Source organism: Mauremys mutica, chromosome 7, assembly GCF_020497125.1.
Source record: "Mauremys mutica isolate MM-2020 ecotype Southern chromosome 7, ASM2049712v1, whole genome shotgun sequence".
Taxonomy (NCBI): domain Eukaryota; kingdom Metazoa; phylum Chordata; order Testudines; family Geoemydidae; genus Mauremys; species Mauremys mutica.
This window is the reverse complement of record NC_059078.1, coordinates 102,209,048-102,226,355: the sequence shown is the minus strand read 5'-3', so window position 1 is coordinate 102,226,355 and position 17,308 is coordinate 102,209,048. Positions and strand designations below refer to the sequence as shown.

At 44.8% G+C, this 17,308-nt stretch overlaps 1 long non-coding RNA gene across 1 annotated transcript in view; it reads left to right on the top strand.

Moving 5' to 3' along the window:
- Positions 1–239: 239 nt before the first annotated feature.
- LOC123373683 overlaps positions 240–17,308 on the top strand; it is a 96,750-nt gene continuing 79,681 nt past the window's right edge. The window contains exons 1-2 of the long non-coding RNA XR_006580828.1: positions 240–476; positions 7,419–7,555. This is a non-coding gene — a long non-coding RNA (uncharacterized LOC123373683). The remainder of the gene's footprint in view (positions 477–7,418; positions 7,556–17,308) is intronic.

The window sequence follows — 17,308 nt, the reverse complement described above, 5'->3', positions numbered from 1 at the left end:
GGCCAGTTAGACAAGTAAGAGGGAAATGATGAAGAGATTGCTTCATTCTTCCCTCTCAGTTCCTTTCTCCTTTCTGTGCGTCAAAGTGGAGTAGGAGATATCAAATAAGGTCCCACAAGACTGTGAGATGTGGAAATAACTTAAAATGTGATCCTAAAGTGGCTTTTATAGTGTGACAGTGTAATCCAGTGTGTCTTATGTGTCCCCCTTTTGCCCCATCCACAGAGGATGTAAATCTGTTACAGCTCTCAGCCTGAGAACCTGCCTCTTTGGCTCAAGCTGTGAAGACTCCTACTTTCACCTCTGGAAGGCTTCAGTTACAGTATCAGCCAAGATGGCAGCCACTACAACAGTGTCTTACAACATCTCCCAGGACTGGGAGAATGCACCTCGGCTGGAGATATTTTTCATTACTAGAGAAGATGCAAATTCCAGTTTCCACTCAGAGTTTGGAGCATTTCCCCCCATTGTGTAAGGTAAGAGCTGTGAAGACACTTTTTTTCAGATAGCCTGGCACAGGGTCATCCACGAGAAGGACTCGGAGACATTATGGGGAATAAGGCCATGTAACTACTGACTTGGCTGGCTGGATAGATAGAAGGCCAAGGAGGCAGTGTTTGAAAGAATGTATGTTGGAATAGTTCACACTGAGCACCTTGACAATTAACTTCTTGATACTTGCTTTGGTTTGAAGCCTAAATGCTAAGGAAATGATTTAAGTAATTTTTTCAATCAATTAAAGTGTTGACCATTCATTGTTTGTTTGCATGACAGACCTGTTCTTCTGAACTTTGGACCCATTTGCAGGCTACTTACAGCCTTTATAAAACCCTGAAGCAATTGTTGGTTGGGCACATCATTGTATGAAGTATATAAAAGGAACAAATGAATACCAAAGTATTTTAACTTTGTTACATTTGATGACGTAGCAAACATTCTCCTCTTGAGTGGCAGTGGAATGTTTCACAGCCTGTAGGTGATTAAAGCTGGTGCTGAGTCACAGGAAGGTGTGGCTAAAGTACAGTTTTAAGTAATGGCTGACAGCTGGGATCAACAATCATATCCAAACCACCCCCAGAGCAAATCAAATACGCCTTGGATACACAGGAAGTCTTATCTTGCAGATTTTAAGCACCTTAAATTCTAAGCCGGCTATACAATTCCCCTGGGGAAAGACCCACTAAAATCTTGCCAACTTAATCTGGTTAGGACAAAAATAAGTTTTTAAATACAAATCCTTTCACCTACTGCAAAATAAGAAGTGGATCATGAGCTCTTGGACTGGAATCAGAGAGGCAGTGTTCCTGGACAGACTGTTATTGACAAGACACCAGTGGAACAGAGAACTTGGGGGAGTTTGGCTGAGTTGCTCTCAGTCTGTGCAGAGAGAGCAGTCCACAAATTTAATACAGTCTCACTGGTTCAACTTAACCTGCATTCAGCTTCACTCACTGCAAATGAAACAAAGCCCTTTGTTAGGAATGGGGAAATGAGCACATACCTTAATCTACAAATTTGCTGGGTTGTACCAATAAGAATTAGTACAAATAGGTAACCCATTTGTATTTTAAATTACTCTGAAAAAATCTCAATAGTGTGATGCACAGCACATGTCTGCTAACTTCTTTCTGATCACAACACAGGGCACAGTTAAAAGCACCCTTGTGACTGGTGATTGGCTAAGATTGAAACATAGCAGCTGCTGTATTGACCAAAGGCCCAACACCCTAAACAAGTTCTATAAGAAATATGTAACTCCTAACATGGGTATACCTGCCTATTGAAAATCTGCTATCACTGGGTTGCTCTGATTACATAGAGAAATCCAGTGATTACAAAGCTGTGGAGATGTCAGCAAATTGCAATAAGTACCACAGGGCTACAAATGTGTGAGAAAGTGTAATAGATATGTACTGGCCCTTTGATCTTAAGGGAACCCTCCTTTGAGCTAATCCCAGGGAAGAAAATTCAGTACTTTGGCTTTCACTACAGTGGAGCATCCAGCTGGGCCTTGTTAATTTGTCAGTTAGGGTTTTTGTGGGTGTGGCTGGAAAGGAAACTCAGAGACCAGCTAGGCAGTTCCCAAGAAAGGCTTCTAGTGTAGAAAATTAGGAAGAGAACTCCTGAGGTGTGTTTTGAACTATTTATGTTTTTTATGGTGATTGCAGCTGCTAAAGATTATAACCAGTAGCAGCCCAATAATTGAGATAGAAAGGCCCAGAGTGGGTTTTATGTTTTGTACGGTTTGTTTTAATGATAGTCAGGCCAACCCTAGGACAGCTCAAGAATCAACACAGAGGAGGGACAAGGATCCATAACAGTTGTTTGCACTGAATCAGGTGAATTCATAGTAAGACTATTCTCTGCCCAAGTTTTGCAGGTTGAAGGGTGTAGCTATTCACAGGGGCGGCTCTAGACCCCAGCGCGCCAAGCAGGCGCGTGGGGCGGCCCTTTCCCGGGGGGGCGGCATTTGGCTCCGGTGGACCTGCCGCAGGCATGCCTGCGGGAGGTCCACCGGAGCCCGGGACAAGCGGACCTGCCGCAGGCATGACTGCGGCGGGTCCCCTCTTCCCGCGGCTCCGGTTGAGCTCCCGCAGGCATGCCTGCGGGAGCTCAACCGGAGCCCCGGGAAGAGGGGACCCGCCGCGGGACCGGGGAAGGGCGGCGCAGCGCACCGCGCTGCTTGGGGCAGCCTGATTTCTAGAGCCGCCCCTGGCTATTCAGGTTAAACTCCCAAATTGCACAAAATGCTGTCGTCTAGATAGCTAGTGACTATGCATCGCCATGTAGGTAATCCATGTTCAGTCCTGAGCTCAGCTTATCAATTGTAAGATGGTAGAAGTGTGGGATGTTGACTATGCCTGGTGGTTTAATATATGATGAAATGTTTGATTTCAAACCAAGCAAAGCCAACAGAATGAACGATGAGGCTAACATTCTAGCCTTATTTCACATTCTTGTGGGAAAATATAAGGCATATCACTACAAGTGAAGGACAAAGTGCAACACTCTCAGCCAGTCACCCTCATTGGCTTGTGTTGGGTGAGATTGTGGGTCAATATTTTATAAGCATTCACCTTTGCAATTCGATTTTACATGTGCATGATATATCCTGTGAGATAAGTATAAGTAAAAAATGAACTCTGCTCGGAAGTAGATGCAGCACAGTGTTGGGAGGGTGGGTGTGATATTTTGGTTTGGCCAAGGGATATTTTTCAAAACATAATGTATTGTTTTGAGTAAACAGGATATAAAGCAAATGGTTTAAAATATGTCACTGAAATATCCGTGGAGTCAAATTTAACCTGTGTATGGCAAAGCCAGTTCTCAAAATAAAACAACGCATCTCCTTGTCTCTAAATGTTTCTTATGAATTGAAAGTAAAATTCAGCCCTGTGCAGAGAGACTTCGCCTGACTTCTGCACCATGCCAGCTAGTGGGACTTAAGTGCTGTCCAAAGCCTTGTGCAGTAAGTCTGCCAAGAGTCACCCTGAGGCCCTAAAGCATTTCAGGCACCATATAGACATACAAACAAGTACAGTGCCTGCCCCAGAGAGCTTACAATCTAAACAATGGAATGAAGGAAGGGCAGGGCCAGCTCCAGACCCCAGCACGCCAAGCGCGCGCTTGGGGCGGCATTTTGCCGGCAGGGCGGCAGGCGGCTCCGGCGGACCTTCCGCAGTCATGCCTGCGGGAGGTCCACCGGAACCGCGGGACCAGCGGACCTCCTGCAGGCATGACTGCGGAGGGTGCACTGGTCCCGCGGTTCGGGTGGACCTCCCGCGGGACCAGCGCGCCCTCCGCAGGCACGTCTGCAAGAGGTCCCCCGGAGCCGCGGGACCGGTGACCGGCAGCGCGCCCCCTGCGGCGTGCCGCCCTGCTTGGGGCGGCCAAATTCCGGCACAGCAGTGAGATGATGCAGTTATTCAGTAAAGGTCTGTGTGCAGCACAGTTGGATATTTGAAAATGACAAATAAAAGAGAGCTCCTGGAATTGCGTTTGTTGATTCACATTTTGTGAGCATCCTGATAGAAGTGGGTCTTAAGTAGGAATTTGGATGTGGGTGGTGACTAGCTGAATCAGTTCACAGAGGCTGATGGAAAAGGCACGGAGACATTTGTGAGAGAAGCAGACAAAGTGCCGGCAAGGCTGGCATTACTAGTGGAATAGAGGTGTGAGAAGAATAGTGAAATAAGAGTAAGTCAGATAAGCAGGGCCTGGAGGAAAAGGTGCTGGAATTCGATGCAACGGAGAAGGTTTCAAAGAGGGGAGTGATGTTGCCAGATTGACAGGAAAAGATGATGATGATGCCATCAACAACTGTATGGACTGAAGGGGAGCAAGATGGGTGTAAGGAAGGCCAAAGAGAAGGAGGGTGCAGTAGTCATGAGGGGAAATGACTTTGAAATCCTATTTCTTGAGAGCGAAGGCTGGGTTTAATCCCTGTGGTATTGTCCCATTGTGCTGTTACGGCCCCTAAAGACTATTTGCCTCCTGCCTCCCACCTGCCCCTGCCTGCCTCCCCAATTATCCAAACCTGGCCTATTTCACTCTTGCATGGTTCTCCTAAAATCTCTGAATTTTTAATGATTATTTTGTTTACATTTTAAATACACTTGTATGGGGCCTTTCACATTGAATGTACAAGAATCCTGCACTCTCAGTTTGGCATAGGGTACCCATTCCTCAGTACCCTGCCTGCTCCAAGAATGGAGGTGTGATAGATAACACAATGACAGGTGCTTTAGGAATGCAGAGGATGATATTGTGCATGAGGCCTAGGCATCACTTAAGTTCCAGTTAAACTCTCAACATAAGAACAGCCATACTGGGTCAGACCAAAGGTCCATCTAGCCCAGTATCCTGTCTACCGACAGTGGCCAATGCCAGGTGTGCCAGAGGGAATGAAAAGAACAGGTAATCTTCAAGTGATACATCCCCTGTTGCCCATTCCTAGCTTCTGGCAAACAGAGTCTAGGGGCACCATCCCTGCCCATCCTGGCTAATAGACATTGATGAACCTATCCTCCATGAATTTAGGAGGGCTAAATAGGGCTTATGTGTGACTTGGTCATCAACCGTGTGCTGGCCATCTGCACAGGGGTGAATTTCACTGAGATAGAGTGAAAGGCTACTGACATACATATGAGTACCTACTCCTGCTCTTAGAACAAAGCTAGCTCTAATTTTAGCCCAGCTACCCTTGAATGTTTCCCTTTAGTGTTAACCAGTTATGGATTGCTTTGATATTTTAGCACGTCTAGCACAGAAAGTAAAATGTTACACAGCTTTTTAGAAGGGCAAAGAACTGCCTTTGTGTTAGCAAGGACCTACCTTCAAGAAAACAGAACAGGAGTACTTGTGGCACCTTAGAGACTAACAAATTTATTTGAGCATAAGCGTTCGTGGGCTACAGCCCACTTCATCGGATGCATGTAGTGGAAAATACAGTAGGAAGATGTTCTCTGTGTATATATATATCTTCCTACTGTATTTTCCACTACATGCATCCGATGAAGTGGGCTGTAGCTCACGAACACTTATGCTCAAATAAATTTGTTAGTCTCTAAGGTGCCACAAGTACTCCTGTTCTTTTTGCGGATACAGACTAACATGGCTGCTACTCTGAAACCTGCCTTCAAGAGATTTGTTTGAACTTTTAGAAGAACAAATCTACTGAGCATGAAACTTTAAACATGCAATTTTTTTCTGTTAGTTTTTTTTATTCTTTTGTTTAATGTTCATATTTGTTACTGGAGGAAGGACAAAATGGAAACCCTGTGACTGAAGCTGCTCACTGCACAACCTTTGGCATGATACATGGGTTTGGGCTGCTCATTTCTGCCATATATCAATGCATAATACCTAGTTTGGAGCCTGCCAGCAAGACTGTACTTTCCCTAGCAACTCTGCTTCCAGCCTGAGATATACTGTAGATGCTCCCTTCTCTTAAGAGGTGCATTTGCCCTTCAATTGCACACACTGGTTTTCTGATAACTGGAGTTAAACCCATGTACTGAGAGGATATTAAACTCTTCTAAGAGCAGAAGGGACTGGAAAACATTTGAAAGCAGTTCATTTCCACACTACAGCCAAAATTAAGACAAGTAGAGGAACTGTATTAAAATGGTTGCTAAGGAAAAAGACAGTTTTTTTCTCCTGGAGCTCTGGCAACTCCAAGTTTACCTGTTGAGTTGATATAGCTAGGATTAAAGCAACCCATTTTCCTCAAGATTATATACAGGAAATTCAGAACTATCAACCAGGGGTTTCTTATTAAGATCATAAGAGCTTATTATATAAAGCTATTTGAGGTGAGGGGGAAAAAAGGGGAATATCTTCCACATTAATATATGGGACTATTTTTAAATTCTAAATCTGAGTGCTAATTCATCTCTGAACCAATACATCAATTTAATTTCAATGGGCTTTTCTCTGGTGGTTAATGCACTTTGTTGCAATTAACAGCAAACTATTGTGCCAATGTCTAAGGAACTACTTTGATACCATTAGTCTGTGCTATGCTGTGTCAGTGGCTGCTGCTTGAGCCACCAGAACCTTTCCACAGCTTTCTTGTAATGGACAGTTATTTTATTTATGTCTGTAATATATTAAGCCTGGGATTTTCAAAGGCGCGTAAAGAAATTGGTGCTCATATCTCATTGAAATTCCCTGGGAATTGGGCACCTGAATCTCTCATGCCCTGGTCCAGCAAACAGTTATGCAAGTGTTTAACTTTGCTACTGTGAGCAGTTCCCACTGAAATCAATGGGATCACTCATGATAGTAAAGTTAAGAATAGGCGTAACTGTTCACAGGATTGGGGCCTCAGGCGCCTTTGAAAATCCCAGCCTAAATGCTTATGGCCAGATATCAGTAGTAGCTATTATGTTATAAATCTTCTATCACAGTGAGTCATCCTGGGTTGACACTTGATGAATATGCGATCCTTGTGTAAATGTGGGAGCCTGATGCTTGCAAACGAGCCAAATATAATTTGAAATACGCCCCAGTTTCTGCAAACCAAGCAGTAATAATGAACACTGTGAACATGATTACCAGAATCTGAGACTGCCTAGGGCACTCCTCAATTTAGGCCATGTCCGGACTCAGCAAATAGGTTGTATATTAAAACAAGTTAGCTAACACAAATTAACAAACAAAATGCTAAATAGGACTTTGCACCTAGACAGTGCAAGTTGTGCATAAAAAAATGTTAACTGGTCATGGTTAACTCTAGGCTCTCCACAACCAATCAGCTAACATATTGTTTCAAAACCACTTTTGCCCTGTGTAAACTCCATCTATATGGGGTGCAAAGTCCTGCTTTAAAACGTGTTAGCTAACTTGACCTGTTTTGCTAGTTTAGACGTGGCTGTGGAGTCTAATACATCTGGGCCTGTATGTTCCCAATGCAGGGCCTTCCATGCTGGCACTCGCTTCCCCATTGGTTCAACGGAACCTGAATTTGTTGACCTTCAGAGTCCGTTATAAGGACGGGTCTCTGCCTGAGATGAAGATGATGGAGGATTTCTAAGGAGCCGTCTGCCAGAAAGTAAGGCTAATTTATGTGTAGTCTAACTATGTCTACCTTATTTGCTGTACCTGTACACATAGCAGGTGATGAGCACATTTCACAAGTCTAAGGGATGGTGTCCCTAGTCTCTGTTTGCCAGAAGGTGGGAATGGATGACTGGATGGATCACTTGACGATTACCTGTTCTGTTCATTCCCTCTGAAGCATTGTCATTGGCTACTGTCGGAAGACAGGCTACTGGATTAGATGGAACATTGGTCTGACCCAGTATGGGTGTTCTTAAGAATAAACTCAGGAAATCTCAGTGAACTGACAACCCAAAGATTTGCTGAGGGACTCCAGTGAATAGACTTATTGTTTGCTGAAAAGGGAAGTATTTTTTTCTTCTTCAGCAAAGCCACAGTTTGCACAGTTTTAGCCTCCCCCAAAATAGCCAAATGAAGCCCATGATTTCTATATTAGTTTGATTGGTGATCTTGGATGTGTGCCTCATAGGCTTCCTGACTCCCTGCCGCCATCTACCCTCCATTAACCAAATAACAACACTTCCTTCTAGGCGAGGTTTCCAATTTATCTGGGTTTATTATTTTTAAAACAAAGTGGACTTTTGATTTGGCAACCAAGGTCTGCTCTTATTTATTTTTCATTTTAGTTTTACCTAGGGGTCCTCACATAAAGTTACATGTGTCAATTGCTTGATCCTTTGTTGCACTGAAAAGGAGGATGGGATATGTTGACAACTAGGAATATGGAAACCTATCCTCTAACTGGGAGGGAGAAGAGTACTGCTTGGGCTTTTAGAACTAAACTGACTGCTAAAGGTGACCTGCAGAGGAATTAAAATAGGTGTATGCTCACTTTTGCTGCTTTATGACACATGAAGAGCTGTTGTTTTCTCTTTATAAAAAAAAAAATCTGCTTTTTTTCCCATTAGGTGATAGGGTTTTGTCTGCCCAGTAATTCTGTGTAGAAATTATAACATGACGAGATGAAATCTGAGCAACTGAGAACAGATGAGATTTTTGGTTGGACTGTTTAAAACGTTTTGGTTTTTGTTAGCACCTATTAAGCGCCAATGCTTTAAAACACTTGGGAGAAAGAGAGCCTTTGTTAAAGATGCAATAGTCCTACCCCTTCAGCTAAGGGGTAAAATAGCTGCCAGTCTATAGCTGAGACTTCCTGAAGGCTCTTTAGGTAAAACAGGGGTGACCAGAGAAAATTCATAATGTTTCTGTAATAAAAATCAAGCAGAAAAAGTAATAATTCCTTTAATGTTTTATATATCACCAGAGGGCACAAATCCAATTTGTTAAAATCCCTTCCCTGCACTGTTCCCTGCTTGCCCCTTGGCTGAGAGGGAGGAGATGACCACACGTCCAAGCATATTCATGAAAACACCTGGTTTCTCTCAAACTTACTGTGGTACCAGGAAGTCTGTTCACCCTAAGCCAGGTTTAACAGAGGCCAGTCGTGGCCTGCACAATGTGTGAGAAGAAAACAACCCAGTTTGACTTTCAGTTCACAGGCTGAGTTTGCAGGACTGGCAATTGGAAGAAGATTTACTTGTAAATTGAGTGAGCAGGAGCTCTTTGGGAGACAAACATGGGACCTCGTGCCCAGGGCCGCCCAGAGGGGGGGGCAAAGGGGGCAATTTGCCCCGGGCTCTGCAGGGGCCCCCAAGAGAAGAGCGGAGGCTCCCGCCTCCGCCCCTCTCCTGGAGCCTCAGCGTCTCCGGCGGGGCCCCTGAGCCCCGCCCCGCTCAGAGACGGTCCCGCCCCGGCCCCGTCCCCGGCCCCAGCCTCAGCCTCTTACCGAGCACGTCTCTGGCGGGGCCTGAGCTCCGTCCCGCTCAGAGACGCGTGGTGAGCGGGGCGGGGCTGGGAGCTCCAACGGGGCCTGAGCCCCGCCCCGCTCAGAGCGGCGTGGGGAGGGGGCGGGGCAGCTGCCTCCGCTCGGCGTGGAGCTCACAGCCCCTCCCCCTCACCACGCGGCTCTGAGCGGGACGGAGCTCAGGCCCCGCCGGAGACGTGCTCGGTAAGAGGCTGGGGCCGGGACCGGGGCGGGGGGGGAGGAGCGGGACCCGCCGCCGCCGAAGCGCAGCCCGGTCTTCGGCGGCGGGGGGCCCCTTCTGTTCCGGGACCCGCCGCCTAAGTGCCCGGAAGGCCCGCAGCGGGGACCCCCCCCCGCCACCGAATTACCGCCGAAGACCGGGCTGCGCTTCGGCGGCGGGTCCCGCTTCGGTGGTAATTCGGCGGCGGGGGGATCCCGCCGCGGGTCTTCGGGGCACTTTGGCGGCGGGTCCCGGAACGGAAGGGCCCCCCGCCGCCGAAGACCCCGGGCCCCCGGAATCCTCTGGGCGGCCCTGCTCGTGCCACCATTTTCACAGATTCACTTTACTTTGAGTTGACCCTTCCATTTGCAGCTGAGATTATCCTGTTAATATCACCTAACACAATATTATTATTTAAAAGCAGCAAAGAATCCTGTGTCACCTTATAGACTAACAGATGTTTTGCTATAAGTCTATAAGGTGCCAGAGGATTCTTTGCTGCTTTTACAGATCCAGACTAACACGGCTACCCCTCTGATATTATTATTTAGTAAGCACCAATAATGTGTTTGATACTTTAGAATATACAAAATAAAGACGGTTCCTGCTTGGAAGTGCTTATTATCTATTATAGACTTTATATTCCTTTCCTGGAGGGAAAAACTGTCCATAACCAGAGCAAATGCTGACTATGCTCATTGTGCCATATTGATTGTGCAGCAGAGACACAGGGCTCTGCAGATACATTTTCTTGGCACATATCTTGGTGGTATTAGTTTAATGAAAAAAATGTTTTCAGACAGTATTCTACAGCTCCTTTTAGTTCAGCCTCAACAATCTGTCAGTATAAGGCATCAGTGTATATGCCTGGGTCAACACAATCTAAAATAAGGGTATGATGTATAGTAATATTATACATGACTCAGGCACCACATTTCTGTGCACCCTGTACAGTGCCCAGAACAGTGAGGTGGCCAATCCAAAAATAATTTTATCCTTGGTGTCAAATCCTGATGAAAATGAAGAAAAATGCACAGCAGCAGGGTTCCACCTCCTTGCCAGAGTCTCCGGATTGCTTTTACAAGGGCTGGTACTTCTTATACCTTGCAGTGGGAGTCTAGGTGCACAAGAAAATCAAGATCAGATATTATTGGCTTGCAGCCCTCTTTGATACAACTAAGGACGCAGTCCTGCTGAACACGTGAACCTTTCCTCAACTTCAGTGGGAGATGGGGGTTCTCAACAACTCTCAGGATCAAGCTTAAGGTCATCCGATGAAGTGGGTATTCACCCATGAAAGCAGATGCTCCAATACGTTTGTTAATCTATAAGGTGCCACAGGACTCTTTGCTGCTTAAGGTCTTGCCTACACAGGGGAGTTTTTGAAATCTTTCCCACCGTTGTTAACACCAGTTTAGCTGAACCAGTGTTAGCAAAGTTGGAACTCTACAATATTGTGTTGATTAGACCTGCTTTCAGCAAACTAACTGACATGGTGTTGATAAGGGCCAGCTATGCTATGCTCCAATGCTATGAAGAACTGGTTTGTTAACAATAGTGGATAACTTTTCAAACACATCCCTAGTAAAGACAAGGCCTAGGACCATGCTTGGTGAAAGTTAAAGGGTGGAGAATAGTTTAGATAAATTCTTCTGGTAGCAAAACCTTAATCCTAAATCTGAACTGATCTTGAATGAATCTGTCACTGTGGTTTGGCGATGTTGGGCGGACTATTTTACACACTTCCTGTTTCCAGCTTATCATAAGTTGGTTCTTGTTGTACTTCCATCTTGACTGGAAGTCAAAGATTCCAGAAATCTAATGAGACAGCTGGGTCTTGTGAGATTTCCACCTTGGTCTTCCCTCCGACCCTGGGGGTGCTTATCTGTAGCAAGATAAACCTTTAGAGGTTTTCCCGTCATCAGTAAAAATAGGGCAAATCTCAGAGCTGAGAAGTAGAGGATAGTAGGAAGTTGTCAAATGATCAGAGTGGCACAGAAAAGCTGAAAGAAAATGAGTGATGCACAAGGGACCTGCACAAGGGTTTTGGAGACACTCACTCACTTTTCAGTGTTAATGTATTGTTCTGATGATAATGATTGCATGTATAGAAGATCGGTGTAGACAATAGCAGTGTTCATTATGGATGATGTTTATTTATTTTCCTTTCTTTTTATAAAGAAGATGTTGTAATTATCACTAGAACAGTTTCATATAATTAGAAAAGAGAAACTAGGACAAGGAAGGCCATTAATTTGTTAGTAGGGCGACCAGACAGCAAGCGTGACAGATTGGGACAGTGGGTGGGGGGGTTATAGGCGTCTATATAAGACAAAGCCCCAACTATCTGGACTGTCCGTATAAAATCAGGACATCTGGTCACCCTATTTGTTAGAAATAACCCTTTTCCCCAAAATAGCTATCCCTTTCTATAATGAAACCAGGTTTTTGTGACATGTACAAATGCATCTGATACCCACTCTAGAAGTAGTGTGGTCCTGTGAATAAGGCTCTGAGCTGAATGTCAGAAGAGCTGGGTTCTCTTCCTGTTTTTCCTCCACTAACTTGAACATATCGCTTGAGCACCCTGGGGCTTATTTTCTTCATCTGTAAAATGAGAACAGTGATGCCTAACCTCTTTCTAAAGTGTTCTGAGGTCCTCCAGGACTTGTGCACATGTTTAATTTTATGCACTGAGAGTAAGGCTACGTGTCTGTCACGGATTCCATCACTTTCCGTGACTTTTACAGCAGCCAGTGTGGCCGGCTCAGAGGCTGCCTGAACACTCGGGCAGCCCCTGGGCCAGCAGCAGCAGTTTGGGTGTGTGGGAGGGGGCTCTGGGCTGGGTCAGGGGGTTGGGGTACAGGGTGGCGCTTACCTGGGGAGGCCTCCCCAGAAGTGGCTGGCATGTCCCTGTGGCTCCTAGGAAGAGGGGCCAGGGGACTCTGTGCGCTATCCCTGCTTGCAGGCAGTGCCCCCGCAGCTCCCATTGGCTGTGGTTCCTGGCCAATGGGAGCTTCAGAGACAGTGCTTGTGGCAGGAGCAGTGCACAGAGCTCCCCTGGCCTTCCCTCCCCCTAGGAACTGCAGGGACATGCTGCTCAGAGCCAGGTAGCGAGCCTGCCAACCTCCCCTCCCAGCACCAGCAGGGGTCCCAAACCACCCCCAGAGCACCTGTGGCCCCCCGGAGCCAGTTTTAGTCAGGGGTATATAGTAGAAGTCATGGACAGGTCACGGGTCCGTGAATTTTTGTTTACTGCATGTGACCTGTCCATGACTTTTACCAAAAATACCTGTGACTAAAATGTAGCCTTAACTATGACTATGAGTAATCCCATTTAATTGGGTCTGTTTGCATGCATAAAGTTAAGCATGTGCATGGGTCTTTGCAGGGTTGAGGCCTATATAACTAATTATTAGGGCTGGCTGAAAATTTTCTGTTTTTAAAATAGTTTTTTACTGGAAAATTGGATTTTCAAAGAAATGCAATTTTCAAAAAAAAAAAAAAAAGCCCCCAAATCAAAATATTTTTATTGGATATGCTTCAGGAGTGCCTCATGGGAGTTGTAGTTCAGTTGTCTCATAGACCCATTTTCTTCCATGGTCCAGGTTCCTCCGCTGGGCTAATTTAATAATGAACTGCCTCCCCTTTCCAAGAGGTGAGACCAAGTGCCATTTGGGAGATGTAGTCCAACCAGGGATCCCAGCCTATACAAGAGAATGAAAGTGCAAAGCACCCAAACTACAGCTTCCATGAGGCACAGGGTAACGCTGTTGAATCAGAATATTTTGGATATTGACTAAAATATTTCAGAATTCAAATTTTTGCCAAATAATCAAACTTTTCTGTTTAAACTTTTTTTTAATTTAGAGGGAAAAGCCCACTTTCCTACCAGTTCTAGTAATTATTATGTTTACTCCAGCCATTAAGTTAAATACAATGGCAGGTCTCCACCCTCTAACATACCCAAAGAAAGTTGAATAACATTCTGCAAATGATTAAATGGAGAAAAATACGGTGTAGAGTGATCTGTAAAATTATGCTAAAGAGCTGCATTACTTTTGAAAACAAGGACCACATGCATTTAGAGATTAAAGGCCTCCCCATTGTCCCTTTCTGACAAAGCTGAAAGAGTTATCTAATGATAGTCAGATGATACAAGTATATTTGGATAGCTATAGTGTGCCTTGGTTCAGGACTTCAGCAATGGTAATGCATTAGCAGTTGCACTGAATGCCCTTTTCGATGTAATCCCTCTTCATTTCCAAGCCATTTCTGCACCATATATGTCAGTTATGTTGTATTAATGAGCTCCCCTCCCAGCCATCAGTTTAAAGGGCTCCTCTAACAAGAAAATAAACTAATGTGAGTAAGCAAGATGGTGCCATTACAACTCTCTCTCTCATGCAGTATTGCTCCATGCTCTACTTTCTTACAAGGGGTATAACTGTGTTCAGATGTGCCTCAAAGAACAAATTCATTGGAGCCTCTCCTTCTCCGTGTCCTCCTGCCCCTTTTGTCACATGCTCAGAATGTCCTTCTCAACCCACACCATCCTCACCTTATCCTCCATGCTTGTCCTCAATACCTCTCTATCCTCTCCTCCTCCTCCAACCCCTAAATCCTTGATGACTTTCTCTTCTCCTCTCCTTTGTGACATAATCTGATTAAAATATGGCCATGTAGATCATTGTTGCTGCCACTATTACATAATTGCAACAAATCTCATAAAAAGAATGTCAAGTAAGGTGTCAATATAAACGTTATGAGTTGCTGAATATGATTATGCTATTTGTATACATGTATCATTTTTGTATCTGAAATTATGAATACTAATTATGTACCTGTATTTCAAATGTTTGCTCATGTGGTAACACCCACAAGGTATTTAGCCTGCACATCTTGAGGGACTATTCAAGGTTAATGGCTCATCAAGGAACACTTAACTCACAATGATCATGGAAGACGCTCATCCACACCTGATGGACTTGCCTGTGAACCTTCTAACTAGAATATGGGTGATGGCTTCTACTATGACTAAGCAAAGCATGCATGGACATGTGACTTGCCCATGTGACTCCAAACACCATCTTGTTCCCTGTAACTTTCCACAGTGAGAACAATGGGTTTCCCTTCACTTGACAGAGGCTATAAAAGGCCCTGGGAACAGCTCCATTTTGCCTCTTTCCTGCTCAAACCTCTGGACTCTGGATTTATACTAACGGGAGCATTCTGACCAAAGGACTGAGGACTTCTAATGATTTGGAAGCAACCAGAGACTTGACTTTATTCCGTCACTACTGCAAGCCTGATCCCAGAACTTTACAATTGTTGTATGTATTTGATTCCTTAACCAATTTTAACTCTCACCTTTTTTCTTCTTTTAATAAATAAACCTTTAGATTTTCGATACTAAAGAACTGGCAACAGCGTGATTATTGGGTAAGATCTGAGTTATATATTGACCTGGGTATCTGGCTGGTCCTTTGGGATCAGAAGAATCTTTTGTTTGATGAAATTGGTATTAAATAACCACTCATCATTATGTCTAGTGTCTGGGTGCTGAATCCAGGACTGGAATACCTAAGAAGGCTGCATTTCTGACTTTGTTAGCCACTGTGGTGAGACAGAAGTTTAATTTTGTTGCTAGTTTGGTATATCTCATAGAAGAATAACCACCAGTTTTGGGGGTTTGTCTGCCCTTTTTCTCAGCAGCTTGTCCTGAATTTGTTATTCTCAGTTGTGACCTACGGTGGCATGGTGACATCCTTACTATCATCTCTGGTGGCACTGCTCACTTTAACTGGTAGCAGTATCCTCCTGCCAACCATTTCTTGCCTCGGGAGGGTGGCTGCCCTTCTGTATGCACTACTTCCAACATCAGCCAGCAGGGAGATGGGCAAGGTCTTTGTTTAATTTTAAGCACATGCGTAAATCCCATTGAAGTTAATAAGAGTTAAGCACGTACCGAAGTGCTTTGCTGAATCAGGGCCAAAAAGAGCTGGCTTTTGGAGCCTGACTCACTCCTACACCAACAGTAGCTCCTGCAAGGCCCCCAGGACTCATGGACTCCCAACACTGCTGGATTTACACAAATATTTCTGACTCTTCCCCTCTCCTTTATATTTCTATCTATTTTGATGCCCTTCTTGCCTGGAGAGAGAGGGTGTCAGTGAACAATTTGTATTCCCCAAAATTGATAATAGCTATTGCAGGGCAGGGTTATTTGATTTTAATTTCCTCTGCCTGCCATATCTTCATTAGCAATTTATCTGTCTGTCTGTACATGGACCTTTCCTCCACTTCTGTCTCCCAAATTATCATGTGATAATGAGACCCGAGGGAGGGCAACCAGCTTCCAGCTTTCCTGGGTGCTGACTCTCTCCAAATACATTGTCTGACCTTTTCAGTGATGCTTTGCCACCAGTGTGTTTACTGTCTCTTCTCTGTTGCAGGATGTGTTTGAGTCCCTACTGGGTAGAGGGAATTGTGGTTTTTGCCTCTCAAAAGAAGTGTCTTGGAGAAGTGAAGAGTGATTTCAGGGAAGTGCTCTACATCTTCTTATTAAAAATCAGTTGCCTTAGCTAGTTAAATAATAATACTTACCACTTAGAGTGCTTTTCATCTGCAGTGCTTTATGCTCATTAAGCCTTGCTACACCCCTGAAGAATAGGTGCAGTAGCTATCACTGTCCTCATTTGACAGATGTGAAAATGGAGACAGAGCAGTTAAATGACTTACCCAAGCCTTTGGATGGAGATGGTACCAGGGATCATAACTAAGAAGTTCCTGGCTGCCACATCTGTGCTCAGACCACGGGTAGGACCCTGATTGCAGATCTCCATGAAGCTGTGTGGATGAGTATTGTTTCTTCCTTTCTCAGACATCAGTTATTTTTAATATGGAAGGTTGTATTGCTATGTGAGGGTATGGGTCAGGATTGTGCCCTTCAGTTTGCTTGCAGGGTTCAACTGGTAATGGTAAGGGGCACCACTGCAAATAGCCTCCTTCTTCGTTAATAATTACCTGCCATATTGAGGGGATATTGGCTTCTCTGTGAATATGTGGCTGTGAAGTTTTATCTGTGCTTTCCTTAGGCTGATGAGCTATCTTTTCCATTATTCTGTTCTTCCTTGCCAGGTTTTGTACCTACAGTTCCATGTGCATTTTAGATGGTGTTGTTTCTGGAGAAGTATAACATGGAGTGGGAATCCAGAGGAAGGGCCCCATGTGGTAAATCAGGGCTGTGATTTTTACATGAGCAATTAGTTCTTGTTCAAGCTCGGAGGAGAGGGGGAGGCAAAAGGGTTTGAAAGAATCTGGGCTTTGAAGACATCTGTAGGTTTGTTTTGTTTGTTTGAGGAATAAAACAGCTGAGAATACCTAGACAATGATGTTATTTCTGTTCACTTGTTGTTCCCCACTTCACCCCCTACCCCCAATTACCACCCCCCCCCCAAAAAAAAACCCTTAGCCAAATCCAAACTCTGACAAAACAAAATGGAGTGGGAGAAAGGAAATCAAACTGATTTAGATCAGGATTCTGGACTGGAGTGAGGCCTGCCAAACAAAGGTCCAGACCATCAGCTCATATAAGTCAGTGCGGTCAATACAGCTATAAAGATTTTTAGCCCAGCTGAGGCTCTGACCCAGCTGTGTAAGAGAGAAGTGGGGATCTGGCTCTGAAGAGGGTAGGTCTAGGAGAACAGAGCCACCTTGGT